Genomic DNA, 16,343 nt, shown 5'->3' with positions numbered 1-16,343 from the left:
TGGGTGTCTGCATGGGAATTTGATCTGCCCTAAGATTGTGCTCCAAATAAATATTTTTAGCCCCGTTACCCACCCCCTTCCAATGTCCTGCTAATGATCTGTGGCCATGATGATCCAAACATACTTTCTGTGGAGCGTGGGGCTTGGTGATTACCTCACCTGTGTCCTCTTTTGGAGGACGGAGAATGAGGGTAATAATAGAACTGACCTCATGGGTGGCTGGAGGCTTAACCGGGATAATGCACGTGAAACCCTTTGCACGGGGTCCTGGTCCAGGGACGAGCTGCCACGAATGCCCTCCTGATTAGAAAGTGCCCAAGGTACGGGTCAGGCAGCTCGGTGTCCTTGTTTAACGGTTCAGCTCATCGGGGAAAGTCCAGTAAATGACGCCTTGCCCCATTTCATGGTGTTCCTGGGCGGGGGACGCACAGGGTGGTGAAGGCTTCCCTTTCCGGGCATGTTTTCCCATTTGTCTCATTTTTAACACAGCTTGGCACTCGCCCCCTCTGTCTTGCTGTCCTGTGTGTGTCTCTGTCTTGTCTCCTGTGTGCTGTCTCATCGTGTGCGTTTAAGGCCACGTGCTAGCATGACAGTTAAGCCATCACAGGAAAATTTAGAGGAAGCAGGTGGGGTGAGCTGCGGAGCTGCGGAACTGCTGAGATGGTGAGATGGTGGCGGGACTAAGGGAGCCAGTCAGAGCGGGGAGGCGGTCTTTCGCCCATCAGGCCCCACCCCTGGCCTGGCCCCACCCCAGACCCCGCCCCCAGGAGGCGGTACTCCCCCCCCCCCCCCCCCCCCCCCCCCCCCCGCTCTCTGCTCCCCCGCCCCGGGTTTTGGCTCCCCAGGGTTTTGGGGTTGGGACTGCGCCGTCTTTGGAACTTGGTCTCCTTTGGCAGTATCTGTCCGAATTACAAATGCAGAAACCCTCTGTCCCAGCTGGGCTGCAGCCCAGCAGCAGTCCTAGAGATAAACGGAGACTTGCGGGACCTTATTTTTGTACAAGGTTATCCTTCGCAACATTGTCTCTAAAAGCGAAGGAGTGAAAACAGCCTAAACCCCCATGAGCAGGAGCTGATTAAAGAAACTGCACCGGTCCATATAATGGGAATACTGTACTCGCAGCCCTAAGCAACAGGGAGGAACCATCTCCGAGCTTTGTTAGCGGAGTAAAGCAAGGTTCAAACAGCGTGTAGTATATACCTCTTTGCATTAGCTTGTCTGCAGTTACCACTGAATGGCTAAGTGTTACCTATGGAGGTGGGGGTCGAGCAGAGGAGCTGGGGAGGAGAGGGAATGCAGATTCGTTCATTGCCCTTTTTCTTTTTTTTTTTTTTTCCTTTTGGACCCAGGGGAACTTAGCACTTTTTAGAATTCCAAAGTAAGTAAAAATGAAACATCTTTAAAGCAAAGCATGTTTTAGAGCAGCAGCTTCCGCGCGAGTGTCACATTGAGTCTCACTTCAGCCTCTTATGGCTGTGTGACCTCGGGGAAGTTACTCAACGTCTCTGTTTCATTTCCTCCATCGATGAGAACAGGGGGAATAATAGCTCCAACGTTGGGCTGTTGGGAGGATTCCGTGGGATCACCTGTGCCCAGAGCCTGGCATGAAGCAGGCAAGCAACAAGAGTGTCCGTGGGCTTTCGGAAAGCCCACTAGTTTGAATAAGGACCCAGGTGACGGCATGTGAACTCCAGAGCTGATGTGAGCCCTCGCTCTCCTGTCAGTCTCGTGTCTGTCTTCTCTCTGCTGCGCGGGCCCTGGCCTGATGGAAGCCACTCATTAAATGCAGTGGAGTCTTGCCCCAGCCTCCCACCCTCCCAACTCCCCACTGCCCACCTCCACTGCCCTCCCCACCCCTGCCCCAGCCTGTGGCTTAGGCAGGGCAGCAAGGGGAGCTCTCCTAGGCTTGAGTCCTGAGTGCACATCAGTTGGGAGCTGGGGCTGGGGGGAGTAGGGGGTTGCCTTGAAATGCATGAGCCTCACTTAGATCCCAGGCACTATGTATGAGGCCACTGAATGGCGAGCCCCCTTGGAGCCCACTCGGGCCTCCTGCACTGCCTGAAACTTTGGCTCTACTCCCTGGAGACCCTAAGCGTGAGGAGCCCGAGCGCAGTCCACAGCATCACGTCCCACATCCCACGACTGCCTCTAGACCTCATGCTGCACGGATGACACCAGCAAAGAGGGGCACCACTTCCCCCAAACCAACCGCATGCCAAATGCTAGCACTCAGTTCAGAGGCTGTCTCACTTCCTGCCCAGGGAGAGCTTTTTCTAGAAGGTTCCACGCACCATGACTTTAGGGGCCAGTTTTGCTGAATAAAACAGCCCGTGGGCCTCACTTTATTCCCCCAGTGAAATGGGGATGAGAACCTTCCTGCCTCCTCCTGGTGAGGACAAGATGAGGCTGGCGGTTGCTTTGGAGGGAACAGGGAGCAGGGGATCTCTTTTGTGTGTCTGCCTTAACTCCGTGGAGACATTCCTGAAATACGAGCAAACGTGACTTCTGCCACACGATTGCTCTTTCAATAAGGTGGACGTGGGTGGGTGTGTAAGACAGCTCCAGACTCAGGTGTGTTGGATTTCAAATTTTCTATAAATTCATTTAATTTCTGTTTAAGCCTAAATCCTGTCAGGCTGATGGAGAAGCTTAGCTTTGCTTTTTCAGGGTTATCCTGCTTTGTAGAGTCAACGCTCTGGTCTACTGGCCCAGATAGACACAGGAGATAGGGATGGGGGTGGTAATCAGGGGCCCCTCGAGGTTCTGGAAGGTGGGGCTGCTTGGGTCAGGACCCTGTGTTCAGGGGCCTCCTTTTTCCCCCTCTTGAAGTCTCTCTGACACTCAAGAATCAGAATGGTGGGGGCACCTGGGTGGCTCAGTGCGTTAAGCCTCTGCCTTCAGCTCAGGTCATGATCTCAGGGTCCTGGGATCGAGCCCCACATCAGGCTCTCTGCTTCCCGGGGAGCCTGCTTCCCTCCCTCTTCTGCCTGCCTCTCTGCCTACTTGTGATCTCTCTCTCTGTGTCAAATAAATAAATAAAATCTTTATAAAAAAATAATCAGAATGGTGTTCCCTTCCTCCATTCTTCCCTTATTCAATGTAATCTCTACCCTATTGGCTTCGAATACATTCTTGGTGCAAGTACGGGGCCCTGGCCTCATTTCCCTGAAGCCCCTGAGGGCTGGGACAGGGCTTGGCAAACCTTCTGTACAGCAAGTATCTCAAGCTTTGCCAGCTGAATGGTCTCTGTAGCAATGACTCCTCTCTGCCCCTGTAGGTCAAAAGCAGCCGCGGAGAGTATGTATGCAAAAATGGGTGTGTCTGTGTCTTAATAAAACTTTATTAACATCAGTAGGACAAAAAAGTGAGAAATAAACGTGATGTGCTAAAGGGGTTAGCTAAGGCTACTGAAATAACCATAAATGTAATCATCAAAATGTGTTACACCAACACTCGTGCACCTTAAACTTACATAATATTATATGTCACTTCTATCCCCCCCCAAATGTTTTTAATCTAAAAAAATATGTTAAATGTTATTTTCAAAAATAGCACCGCCGGAAAAAAAATCATCAGTATCAGACTGGGAAAAAACACCAATAATAGACAGCCTACAGAGCAGGAGAGACGTCTGCAAACCTCGTATCTGATCAGGGCTGGAATCCAGAAGACATAAGGGATCCCTGCGGCTCAACAGCAAAACAACAAGCAACCCGAAGAAAACGTGGGCAGAGGACTTGAGTAGACATTTCTCCGAAGAAGACACACTGCCAACAGACAGGTGAAAAAAGGGTTTAGCATCACTCATACAGCAGGGAAATGCAGATCCAAACCACACCGAGGTATCACCTCGCACCCACAAGGATGGCAACTCTAAAAAAAACCAAAAAAAAACCCCCCAAAAAAAAACAAAAAAACAAGGGCTGGCAAGGATGTGGAGAAATCGTAACCCCGCTGTGTGCGGGGTTGTACGATGGGACAGCTGCTGTGGAAATGGCCTGGAGTCTTCTCAAAAAATTGAAAATCGAACTCCCAGCTGATCCAGTGTGCCAGGGTCTCAAAGAGCTGTCTGGACTCCCCCGTTCCTGGCCAAACTGGTCCCCTCGCCCAGATGTGGAGACCTCCCAAGTGACCGATGGACCGATGAGGAAAATGTGGTGTGGACCTACAGTGCCGTGCTATCCCCCTTACGAAGAGAGGGGAAATCCGGCCGTGTCTCTGCGATGACCGTGAATGCACCTGCTGGCTCAGCGACAGAAAGCCATTCCCGGAAAGACAAATACTTTTTTTGAGTCTACACGGGAGGCATCAAAAGTAGTCAAACTCACAGCAGCAGAGAGTAGGGTGGCGGTTGCCGGGGCCTGGGCCTAGGGGAATGAAGAGTTTGCTGTGCAACGGGTCTAAAAAGCTTCAGAAAGGCCAAATGAGTACATCCCAGAAACCGGTACAGCATCCTGCCTAGAGTTAACGGTAGTGTCTTGTGCGCCGAGAAATTTGTTGAGAAGGTAGATTTCACCTTCTATTAAATGTTACCATGTTAAAAAAGGGGGGGGGGGGCAGTGGGCTGAGTCTGGCTCCCAGGCTGTACGCGGCTGTCCCCCAGCCTGAGCCTTTGGAAGCCAAAGCCTCAGAGGCCCAGAAAGTGAATCCAATGTTCATCTTCAAACACCAGCTCATTCTTGAGGACTTCTGTTAACTCAACTGTCCCTCCCTAATTTACCTTCAGATGGCAAGACACATTCTCCTACCCTGATTGACCCAAAGCTACCTATGCCTGATGCTGCTGGGGTCACCAGATTCTTGGCATCTCTTTCCGGAACATTCTGAGATTTTCGTATGTCCCCAGAAGCACTAGATGTGTGGCTCAGGCAGCTCTGGGTTGGGGGTCCAACTGCTCTCGGGTAGAGTCCTGGTCACACCACGTTCTTTCCTGCCTTGGCCAAGATTCCCAGCCTTTCTGATCCTTGGTTGCCTTATCTGTAAACTGGGAAATCTCCCAGCACCTCGGCTCCAGTGGTCCCAAGGCACACGTGACACAATGTCAGATGCCCAGAGGTGGGTGTTTAATGAATGGGAACTGATCACCCAGAAACTCGCTCCAACTCAGGAAAAGACTTGAGGCACCTGCTTAGAGACTCAGTCCTTACTCCTGTGTGTCCATAGGCTAGCTATGAAACCTCTCTGAGCCTCGTTTTTGCATCTGGGCAACAGGGATAATGCAGCAGGTGCTTCATAAATGGGGAGCTATTTGGTGTTTAACTCTACTGAGTCCCTTCTTCTCTGCCATGGTTGGCTCACCTGGGTGGCCTGCCAGATTTTCCTGGGATCGCGTTGTCTGGTCATGGTGGGGGCACCACCTGGGTCACTCAGTGCTGAGGTTCTGGTCACCCAGAGCCTGGGCACCAGCATCTGCTGGAACACATGATGTCGCTTGCTCTCCATTTTCTCTCTCCCTGCCTGGTTAGCTTCTCCTTCTGCCAATAGTTGAGGCTTTCCACCGTGATCGACGTGTGGCGGGTCCTTTAAGAATGTTGTTTGGTTTTTTGTTTTGTTTTGTTTTAAATGGATTGACTTTTTTTTTCTTCTTAAGATTTTATTAATTATTTGACAGACAGAGATCACAATAGGCAGAGAGGGCAGGTGGGGGCCGGGGGGGGCGGGGGGGGGGCAGGGGGTGGGGAAGCAGGCTCCCTGCTGAGCAGAGAGCCCAATGTGGGGCTTGATCCCAGGACCCTGAGATCATGACCTGAGCTGAAGGCAGAGGCTTTAACCCACTGAGCCACCCAGGTGCCCCTTGTTTGGTTTTTAAAAATGAGTTGGTTTAAAGAAAAATAAAAACAGGAAAGAGCACAAGAGGAAACACCACCCAGGACTCAAGTTTGGGAAACTCTGGGATAGGAAAGGAGCCTGCCTGGGGAACATGTTGGAGGGATGCAGTTTGGGATGGTGACCTAGGAACCAGATTCAGTGAGGGGTCCTGGAGGCACTCTTGTTGCTTCGGATCAGCCTTATTTTCCTTATCTGCAAAATGCTGATGATGGCTGTGATGATGAGGAGAAATCCTGGAGGCCGAGGGTAGGACATCCTAGGCACAGGGCCTGGCATGTCATAAAATTTAGGTACTAATTTTTAAGATGGGAGGTGGAGCTGAATATAGTGGGGTTCTCTGGATCGGGTCCTGGAAGAGAAAAGGGACATTCGTGGAAAAACGGGAAACCTGAATGAGGTCTGGAGTGTAGGTAATAGCAACATCCTAATGTTAAGGTCTTCATTTTGAGGAAACTACTGGTAGTTTCACGAGGTGATGGGTTTAGGGGAAGCTGGGTGGAGGGGTGGCGGGATGCTTTCCTGTCTTGGCAACTCTTCTCTACATCCATAATCTTTCCAGAAGAAAGTTTGTTTACAAACATTCAAGAGGGTGGGGGCAAAATGCTGTAGTTAAACAGGGAAGGGAGGTGCTGAGTCACGGAAGTCAAGGCAAGGTGTCCTGGGGGCGGTGGGAGAGGGCGAATATTGGGTCTTCGAGAGAAGAGCTCACCACGTAATGTGCTAGCTTCTTGTGGAACCCAGGGTGGGCTCTGGAATGCCCCCAGCTCCACGTGCCGAAGGACCCCACCCTTGATTGTAGGCTCTGCTGGCGCCATTTTGAAATGCTTACGAAGTTTTGAACCAGGGCCCTGCATTTTCTTTTGCACTCGGCCCTCCACAGATTCTGCAGCCAGTCCTGGTGAGAGCCCTGAGTTGAGTATCCCCAACCCCCCCCCCCAACACACACACACACACTCTAGACCATTGCTTTCGTTCTCTGTGGCTGTTGCAATGAGTCACCACAAGTTAAGGAGTTAAAGTAATGCCAGTTTTGGTATTTTGCAGTTCTGGAGGTCTGAAGTCTGACAGGGGAACTCGGGACTGCATTCCTTCTCTGGGGGCTCTCTGGGAGAGTCGTTTGCTTGCCTCTTCAGGCTCTAGAGGCAGCTGCCCTCCTTGGCTCATGGCCCCTTCCTCCGTCTTTGGGCCGGTGCTGAACCATCTTCTCTCTGCTCTGTCCTCTGCTTCCATCCACAGTCCTTTGGCTGTGGGTTGGGCAGCAGCCTCTGGGAAGCTGGCATGAGGTGACTGGAGCCCACAGAAGGTGGCCGCTTCCCGTCACAGGCTGCCTGTGGTGGTCTTTGACTGTGCCAAGTTGGTCCCATGTTCCTAATGGCCTTGAATGTCCTTGGCTGCCCGGTAAAAGGGCACACATGGTTCTTTTCTTCCCCCCACCCGTGCCCTCGCCTCCTCTTCACCAGGATCCCCCCTCCTCTGCTTTCTGGGGGGTGGGATGGCTGGTAGCAGGAGCAGTGAGGTCACCTGGAAATCCCAGTGCCCTACTCTGAGGATGTGCTGCAAAGGAATTGTCATTGTGGTGGGGACACCACAGCCCAGTGAGCGGGAGTTCGTGCCCTAAGCCCCTGGCCCTCTCTTCAGATGGGCTAGGGGATGGCTTTTGTTTTGGTGATAGCAACTGCCAACCCCGGTGACATGCCAGGCACTCTGCTGAGTCCAGGGACAGTGCAGTGAAAACCCTGGGTGAGCACTTACGCTCCTGGGGGATGTGCGGCAAGGTCCACATCAGGGAGAGCAGAAAGCTGTGAAAACGCTACAGTGAGGTGATGGGGGAGGGACCAGCCTGAGACAGGCTCCCCAGGCATCTCAGAGCAGGTCTCCTGGTGGGGGTGGGGCAGGCCCTGCAGGACAGAAGCACCAGCAAGGCCGAGAGGCTGGGACATGCAGCTGCAGGCAGAGGGAACGGCAGAGGCAGGGGGCCGGAGGTCAAGGTGAGAGCCAAGGCCAAGGCCCTGTAGACCAGGTGGAGCCGGGCTCTGAGAGGTGGGGGGCTCTGAGAGGTGGGGTCAGGGCAGGGTTCCAGGCACAGGGAGTGTGAATTTCCGAGGATTGGCCAGTGGAGGTGGCCTCGGGGACATCTGCCAGGAGGAAGGGCAGGTGAGGGGTGTGGGTAGTAATTTGGCAAGGTGGGCTTACTTGGAACACATTCTGGAAGGCAGTCTGCTGGGACTTTTACACCAGAGTCCCTCCCCGGCCCCAAGACACACCCCTTGGGTCCTCTAGGCAGGCCCCAGTCCTACCTCCAGGCCTCTGGGAGGCCACATGCAAGCCTCCCTCCCCCTGCAGGCTCTGGGAAGCCGTGGCAGTAGAGAAGTCTGTCATTCATTCCGAAGTAGGGGCACCACACAAGCCAGGATGGAGGACTGGGACCCTTCACCCTGCCTCGCCTCCTGCCCAAGCCCTTTGTCCCTTAAATGGGTACCTGGGGGTCACTGGTAGCCTTGGCCTCCAGTGAAGGCCCCCTCCCCCCCATCCTGGATAGACCGAGAGCACCAGGCCAAGGGCATCCTTGGAGCATGGGCCTCCCTCCCGGGCACCACCTCCAAGCCCTCCCAGCCCCTTGGAAGCACCTGGAGACTTCCAGAACCATCTCTTCTCCAGAGGATCTCAGCAACCCTCAGCCCCAGCTGCTCCTGCCCATCACCCCCAAAATCAACCTCCCAGGGTGGGTGCAGCTCACCCTAACAGGGACTGAGCTTGGAGGGCAGCACAGAGCTCTGACGAGGACACACACCTGGTCACATCTGGGGGAGCCTCCCCGAGGCGGTCAAGCCAAAGGTGTTAGTGGAGCGTGGCTGGTTGAGCCTATTTAGGCTGGAAGCAGCTTAAATAACCATGGGCAGGAGATGGGGCCAATACCTCAAAGTATATTGCAATTTTAGTGCCAGTGGGAAATAACAGGAACCTGCCTTAAAAAAAAAAAAAATGAGGTCTATTTCTGTGGTCACAGCCTGGGCAAATCTGGATGGAATTAGCTCATTTCTGTAAAAATGAAACAAATAAACCACATGTATACACAGGGAGCTTGTAAGGAGAAAGGTTTGGAAAGGAAAAATATATATATATGGCTGAACGGTCACCCCGTCCAGGGTACGCGGGAGTGTGGTGGGCCAGGAAGGGGGGTCGTGAGGTTCAGTGAAGGGCGGGAAGGACATCGGGCTTTTCTTTGTTCACCTCTGCCCTGTGGCTTGTTTTAAGGAGGCTCCATTGCATTTGTAGCTCGGAAGGAAAATCCAATAAAACGTATTTTTAGACCTGTCCTGAGCTAGGTTCCATGCTCCCAGCAGTGGTGGCTACATTGGCCCAGTGTCCGCTGTGCCCTGTACTTGTGAGAATGCTGGGGTCCTTGCGTTCCTCACCCTAATGCTGTAGGTGAGGAATCCAGGGGACAGAGAGGTTGAGTGACTTGCCAAAGGAGGCACAGCCGGCCAGACGGCTCTGGGGTACCCGGGGACAGAGAGTCCGTCCATCACCTTTTCCTGTTATCATGGTGGGCAGAAGGGTCGGGAGTGAAAGTTTGGGATAAAAGATCAACCTGGGCTGCCTTAGGGGCGGGCAGATATGTCTGCGCTCTCTGCCAAGCGGCAAGGCTGTTCCCCACCTGGAGGGCAGGGAAGGGCAATCGTGTTTGACGGAGTCCTCCCCACTCCACTTAGCATTAGTCAGCACCCATGCAGCTGGGAGGAGAAAAGCCACAAATGTACAACAGGCTCCTTTGCCCCCTCTTGCTCCAGAGAGGAGCTTTCAGATGCCACTGTGGGTCTGGGAGGCCAACCGTCCCCCTCTCCTCGCCCCCACCCAGCCATAGGATCCCAGTGTCCCAGGCCCACAGGTAGGCAGCTCCAGGCAGGGCTACAAAGTGGGCTCAGCTCCGGTGATGGTGGTCTGGTTCAATTTCTCTCCAGAGCCTCAGCAAATGATAGGATGACATTTACGGCACTAAGAGGGCTGGGTCACATCTAGGAACTGGGCCAACATGCTTACCTCTGGATGGGGCAAATTAGAACTCGGCTAATGTAAAGAACAGTTGGAGGGGGTGCCTTGGTGGCTCATTGGGTTGAGTGTCTGACTCTTGATTTTGGCTCAGGTCTTCATCTTGGGGTCTTGAGATCGAGCCCCACATTGGGCTCCACATTCAGTGTGGCGTCTGCTTGAGACGCTCTCTCTCCCTCTCCCCCCACGCGAGGGCATGTGCTCTCTTTCTGTCTCTAAAGTAAATAAATCTTTAAAGAATAATAAAAAAGAACAGTTGGAAAAATCCAACTGGATAGAAATGAGGTGACAACTGGTCCTCAACCAGTGACTGAAGAGGTCTGGTGTATAAATACCCCAGCTCCCTCACCTCTTGCTGGATCCGTTCTGAGGTTCTGTGTTCAATACTGTCTCCCCAGGTTCCTCAGTGACACTGAACTCTGGTCACTCACAGATGTATCCGCTTGGTGACATGTCCCTACTGGCTTCCTTTCTGGTCTCCCATTACCTCCTCCCATGGCCTCTCTTTGATCCATTGTCCCTATGGCAGAGGTATTTATTAAAATCTAAATACAATCATGTTTCTCTTCTGCTCAAGACGGGCCATTTCTTCCCCAGCACACTTGGAGAACTTTTCCAATTTTTTCCCTATAACCTCTGCTCTAGACCGAATGTGTCCCATGAAAGTTCGTATGTTGAATCCTAAGCCCCAAGGTGATGATGTTAGGAGGTGGGGTCTTTGGGAGGTGACTGGGTACACGGGTGAAGCCCTCCTGAGTGGGATTAGTGTCCTGATAAAAGAGACCCCGGAGAGTTCTCTCACCCCTTTACCAGGTGAGGATGCAGGGAGAAGGCGGCTGTCCATGAGCTAGGAAGCTGGTCCCGATCAGACCCTGAAATGGCCCACACCTTGATCTTGGACGTCCCAGCCTCTAGAATTGTGAGAAAGAGATTGAGTTATTGATAAGCCTCCCAGTCTGTGGGATCTGGGTTATAGCAGCCCAAATGCACTAAGCCAGTCTCCGAGCCATGTGATCTGGTCTGGCACATCCTCTCTCTATGTCTTCATCAGTCTTCCTCACCCTGCTCCCTCCATACTCAAAATCCCAGGCTCTGCTCTGACTCGGGGCCTTTGCTCAGCTCCTTCCTCTGACCTGGATTAATTTTTTTGGAACTCTTTTCTCGTCACTGTGCTTCTGGTAGACTCAGACTAAGCATGTCTTCTTGGAGGAATCTCTCCTGATCATTCATCTAAAGTTAGCCCACACCATGGTCTTCTCTCCTCAGTCCCTCTTGGTCTCTTATACCTCATTCTTCACAATTCATAATTGCTCTTGTCTGTCTTCTTCCCTAAATCCCAAGCTTCCTGGGGCGCCTCGGTGGCTAAGTGGCTTAAGCCTCTGCTCAGGTCATGGTCTCAGGGTCCTGGGATCGAGCCCCGAATCGGGCTCTCTGCTCAGCAGGGAGCCTGCTTCCCTTCCTCTCTCTCTCTGCCTGCTTCTCTGCCTATTTGTGATCTCTGTCTGTCAAATAAATAAATAAATCTTAAAAAAAAAAAATCCCAAGCTTCCTGAGATCCGAGTCCTGTGTACTTCTTGCTGCCACATACTCAACACCTAGAATAGGATAGTCTTGTGCTGTGTGAGTGAAACGCACAGTCGGTATCCCGGGAACCCATCTGGGACACATGTCCCTTCGCAGGGATGACTCAGCATGGTCTTCATTGGGGTGCCCATTCCCCAGAGCTCCCCACATTCAGGGGCCACAGTCCCTGCTCCGAAAGGCCCGGATTCTAGAAACAGGGTAGAATCCTACCTTGCCTTCTTCTATAGCATGTCTCAGTGAGCCTTACTGAGTGACAACCCCAAAACATAGCTGCTTGAAACAGCAATTGATCATTTTTTTTTGATGCTGTGGGTTAGCTGGGCGGGTTCTGTGCTGGTTACACAGGGGCTCACTCAGTCAGAACGTCTGCTGGCCTGGAAGGTCCAGATGGCACCATTCTGTGTGTGGCAGCTGTGGTTGGCTGTTGGCTGTTGGCTTTGGTGACTTCCATTCTCCTTCATGAGGCCTTTTGTGCTCCAGGAGGTAGGACCCACTTCTGTATGTGGCGCCTTCAGGTCAGCCTTCTTAGTCAGCAAAGATGGAAGCTGCCAGGCGTCTTGAGGCTTGGGCTTGGGGCTCATACAGTCCCACTGCTGGCAAGTCCTGTTAGTGAAAGCAAGTCATGAGGCCAGCTTAAATTTAGTACCACTCCTTGGCAGGGGAACAGGGAATTTCTGTCCACGTTTAATCTAATGCAGTGGGCCATGAAGCCTTGAGCCAGAAACCTAACCTCTTTGTGCCTCACTTTTCCCCCACTGTGAAATGGGTCTATTGGCATCTATTGTATAGAATTGAGATAGTACATGCAAAGTGCTTAGCACACAGCCTATCTCTTAGGAGGTGCCCGGTGAAAAGGAACTATTATTATTACTTTTGCTGTTAGCAACATCATTACAGTAATTACAGTGGGAGCGTAGGAAATGATGGGTGGATGGATAGCTAGATGGCTAGATAGGTGGGTGGATGGGTGGATGGGTGGATAGGGGGGCCAGTGGATTGAGGAACGGACAAATGGCTTTTGATATTTGAACAGCTTATAGTCCCAACAACCCGGCTGGGGAGAAGTCATCTCATTTCATGGAGTTTAGAATAAATAGCAGCTCTTTGCTGTGGAGTTCAGACACTCCTAAAGAGACCTGATCTCTTACTCAGTTTACCTTTTCATCATCTGCATTTGGGAAGGAGGGAGGTCAGGCAATTCTGCTGCAGGCTTCGTGCCCAAAAGATTATATACAGCCTCTCTCTCTCTCTCTCTCTCTCTCTCTCTACACACACACACACACCAACTCCATAGCCTCAGCCTCAGCCTCAGCTAATTGTAACCCAACACTAGCAATTGTGACAAACATAGTCAAGCTTCCCGCTGGCAAGCTAAGTAGCAAACTGTATGGGGTCGGAGCCCAAGGGAGTTTGTTGACACACATTCCTCTGGGTGCTAGCTGGGGTGCAGCCCAGGTGGGCAGCCGTGAGGGACTCCCTAGAACAGAGTGCACCTTCTGGCTGCTGCTTCAGGGAGCTCTCATAACCCCCGGAGCAGGAAGCTGCCCCCCGCCGCCGGGCTGTCTGGGCAGGGCGGAGGTAATCTTCTTGGAAGGACGGAGGGTCAGGAGCATTTTGGCTCCGAGGCTGTCCAGGTGAATTGGGAGGGGCTGGGGAACGTTGCCACCTGCTAGTGACATTTTTTCCGCACCAGGCTGATGCTGGGTACGGAGGAGAGGCCGGGAGAGGGAAGGGTGCCTGGGGAGCAGGGAAGGGTGTTAGTTTCCTAGCGGTGACACAGCCAAGGACCACAAACATGGTGGTAGGAAACAACAGGAATCCACCCTCCCACAGTTCTGGAGGCCAGAAGTCCTAAATTAAGGTGTTGGCAGGGCCATGTTCTCTCCAAGGCCCCAGGGAAGAAGGCTTCCTTGCCTCTTCCTGGCCTCTGGTGGCTTCCCATAATCCTTAGCGCTCCTCGGTCTGTAGCTGTGTCCCTTCCCTCTCCACCTGGGTCATCGCGTGGCCTTCTCCCTGGTTGTGCCTCTGGGTCCTCTCCTCTCCTTACAGGGACACCATCATTGGAGTTAGGGCCCAGCCCAACCTAGTGTGACAGCCCCTTATCTTGAATACATCTGCAAAGACTCTCTTTTCAAATAAGACCACATGCTGAGGTGCTGGGTAGACATGAATATGGGGGGGGCACCATGCACCTGGTATGGGAAGTAAGACGGAAGCAGACAGATGGGATGGGGTAGTCAAGGTACAAATGTCAAGGTCCTTATATATAAACCAGAAGACCACGAGCAGCATTGCCTTGGACTCAGGCAGGGCTGGCCCAGGAATTTGCAGGGGGCTCCCGCTGGTCCTTCTCCAGCCGGGCCTTTCCCCCAGGGCAAGGAGCCATGGAGCCAGGGGTCTGTGCCCACCTGGTGCCCACATAGTCCCCACTTCTGGGCCATGTTCTGGGGATCCAGGACTCCGGAATTCCTGTCCCAGCAGCACTGAGCCATTTCCGAAGCCTGTTCATGTATCTTGTCTTCCCTTCTTGAGCCCTGCTGAGGGTAGGCTGACTTTCCCTGTGTGTGTGCCCCTCACCTCCGGGGGGCTTGGGGGGAGCCACGTGTGGGGTTTAGCACAGAACTAGCACTTTCGGGCTGGGCTGTCTGTGCAGGAGTATGAGGCTTTCACGGTGCAGAATGCAAGAGAAGGGTGGCCAGAGCAGTGGGATGGCGCACTCCAAGGAATCTGGGAGAATTCTGAATTCAACCGTGACCTTCAGGTCATAGCGAGGGTGTGTCTGCCACAGAGGGAGGATAGCACATATTGCATTTAGATTTCTTGGCTTGATTTATAACTTTTCAGTCTGTTGACATATAGGACCTGGGCCTTCATTTCTCTTCTTGCCCTGAGCCTTGTCCACATTATAGGCTACAAGGTGAGATGAATAATCCAGAAGGCTCAGAGTCCAAGAATCACCCTTGGGCTCATAACTCACTAAATTGTGTCAGGTGTATGTGTGCCTGTGTGTGTGTGTACCTTGATCTTGTCAGGCTCTCTCACTAGCACATACACTTCATGAGAACAGGAGCCTCTTTCTTCCCATCTGTAAAATGGGGTTAAGAATAGCCCCTGCTTTACAGGACTACTGGAGAAGTGAGTGAATTCGTGGGCAGGAGGCATGGAGTGCAGACCCAGCCTGTGGCAAGTGCTCTGTGAGGTTCACTCAGGTGGCTAATGGGTCATCTCTGGAGCCCCACGACGGCAAACAGCAACTGAGGAGTCTAGCAACCACTGGTGGGATGAATGATGGAATGGCCTAGAGATGCCTAGAGATGCGGGGAGCTGTGTCCTGCCCACCTCTTGGGTTGAAGACTCTGTGCCCAAAAGTCAGGTGGGACCGCTGGGCTGCATGATTCTCAAAACACCCCTGGAGGCAAAGGTATGCCATCAGGTCATCGGGCCTGGTGTCCCCCAGCAAGGCCATATGACCAGATGAGCATTTTGAGACAATTCCTCTGGGTGAGAAGGGGAGCCATACTGGAAGGGAGGGTCAAGGATGGGCACAGGAGCACCATGGGGGAAGCAATTCTTGAGACAAAGTTTTCAAGAAATGAGAGCTTGGACAAGGTGGAGAGGTGCACAGGGAAAGAAGTAAATGCTTCTGTGGGCTGTGGAGGAGGTGGATGGGCAGGACTTAGTGAGCAGGGAGGCATCAGGGGTGACATTTGTTTTCTGCTCAGCACCACCATTCTGAAGGGGATGCTATCCCAGAGATGGGGACCCTGTGTGCAAATCAGATTTGCAAGAGGTTCTTGAGTTCAGTTTGGACAAGGAGGGCCTTGGCAATATCCAGGAATAAGCCCAGGTTTCAATCCTGGAGTACATACAGGAGTTTCAATCCTGGAGTGCATAATACGTACAGTATTATCTGTGCAAGATTCCCCTCGCCATCTTGAGCCCCAGTTTCCCCATCTGCAACATAGAATAGCTCACCAGGTGCTTGTGAGGAGCCTATGTGGGAAAATAGGCATATCACCCAACCCAGACCCAGGGACCACGTGGAGAAAGCGTGTGTCTGTACTACACTCTGTCAGAAGCAACACACACACAAGGCAAATTGGCTTCAACAGGTAAAGAGTTTACCGTTCCTATAACTCAAATCCCGGGAGTAGATCTGACGTCCCCTCTAGCTGCGTTCTGGGGCTCAAGCATTGTCACAGGGGATTCACATCACCCTCAGACCCCTTCTACAAGCATTCCCCACCCCACCCCCACCCCCGTCACCATCTCAGCAAACCCAGTGGCGACTGGTCTCTTTTCCCACAGCTCTGGCAGAAAAATCTGTTCAAGGAAGTCCAAGGTAGATTCTGATTGGCCCAGCTTGGTCATGTGCCCATCCCAGAGCCAATCACTGTGCCTAGACATGGGTCACATGATTTCTCTTCTAATATGGCTCCCGCGTTAATAAAAGGTGGAAGTAATCCAAGCAAACCCAGGGGCAGCCCGTGGTGTTTTCCCTGTGTCCACTGGGAGTTGGGGATGGGAGGAGATGTGTGTGTAAAGTTTCTGGCACAGCAGTCAAGAACCAGATCCAACCAAAACGTCCATCAGTGGATAAAGAAGAGGGAAGTATATATACCATGGAATATTACTCAGCCTTAGAGAAAAGAAGGAAATCCTGCCATATGTGAACACAGGGATGAACTCGGAGGACATTATGTGGCATGGGATAAGCCAGTCCCAGGACAAGTACTGAATGAGTCCGCTTAGATGAAGCCTCTAAGACAGTCACAGTCCTGGAACCGGCGAACAGAGGGAGGATTGCCAGGGACTGGGAGGAGAGGGGAGCCGGGAGATGCTGGTCAAGGGCCCCAGAGTTGCAGGTATGCAGGCTAAGT

Source organism: Lutra lutra, chromosome 18, assembly GCF_902655055.1.
Source record: "Lutra lutra chromosome 18, mLutLut1.2, whole genome shotgun sequence".
NCBI classification, from domain to species: domain Eukaryota; kingdom Metazoa; phylum Chordata; class Mammalia; order Carnivora; family Mustelidae; genus Lutra; species Lutra lutra.
This window is presented reverse-complemented; position numbering follows the sequence as displayed.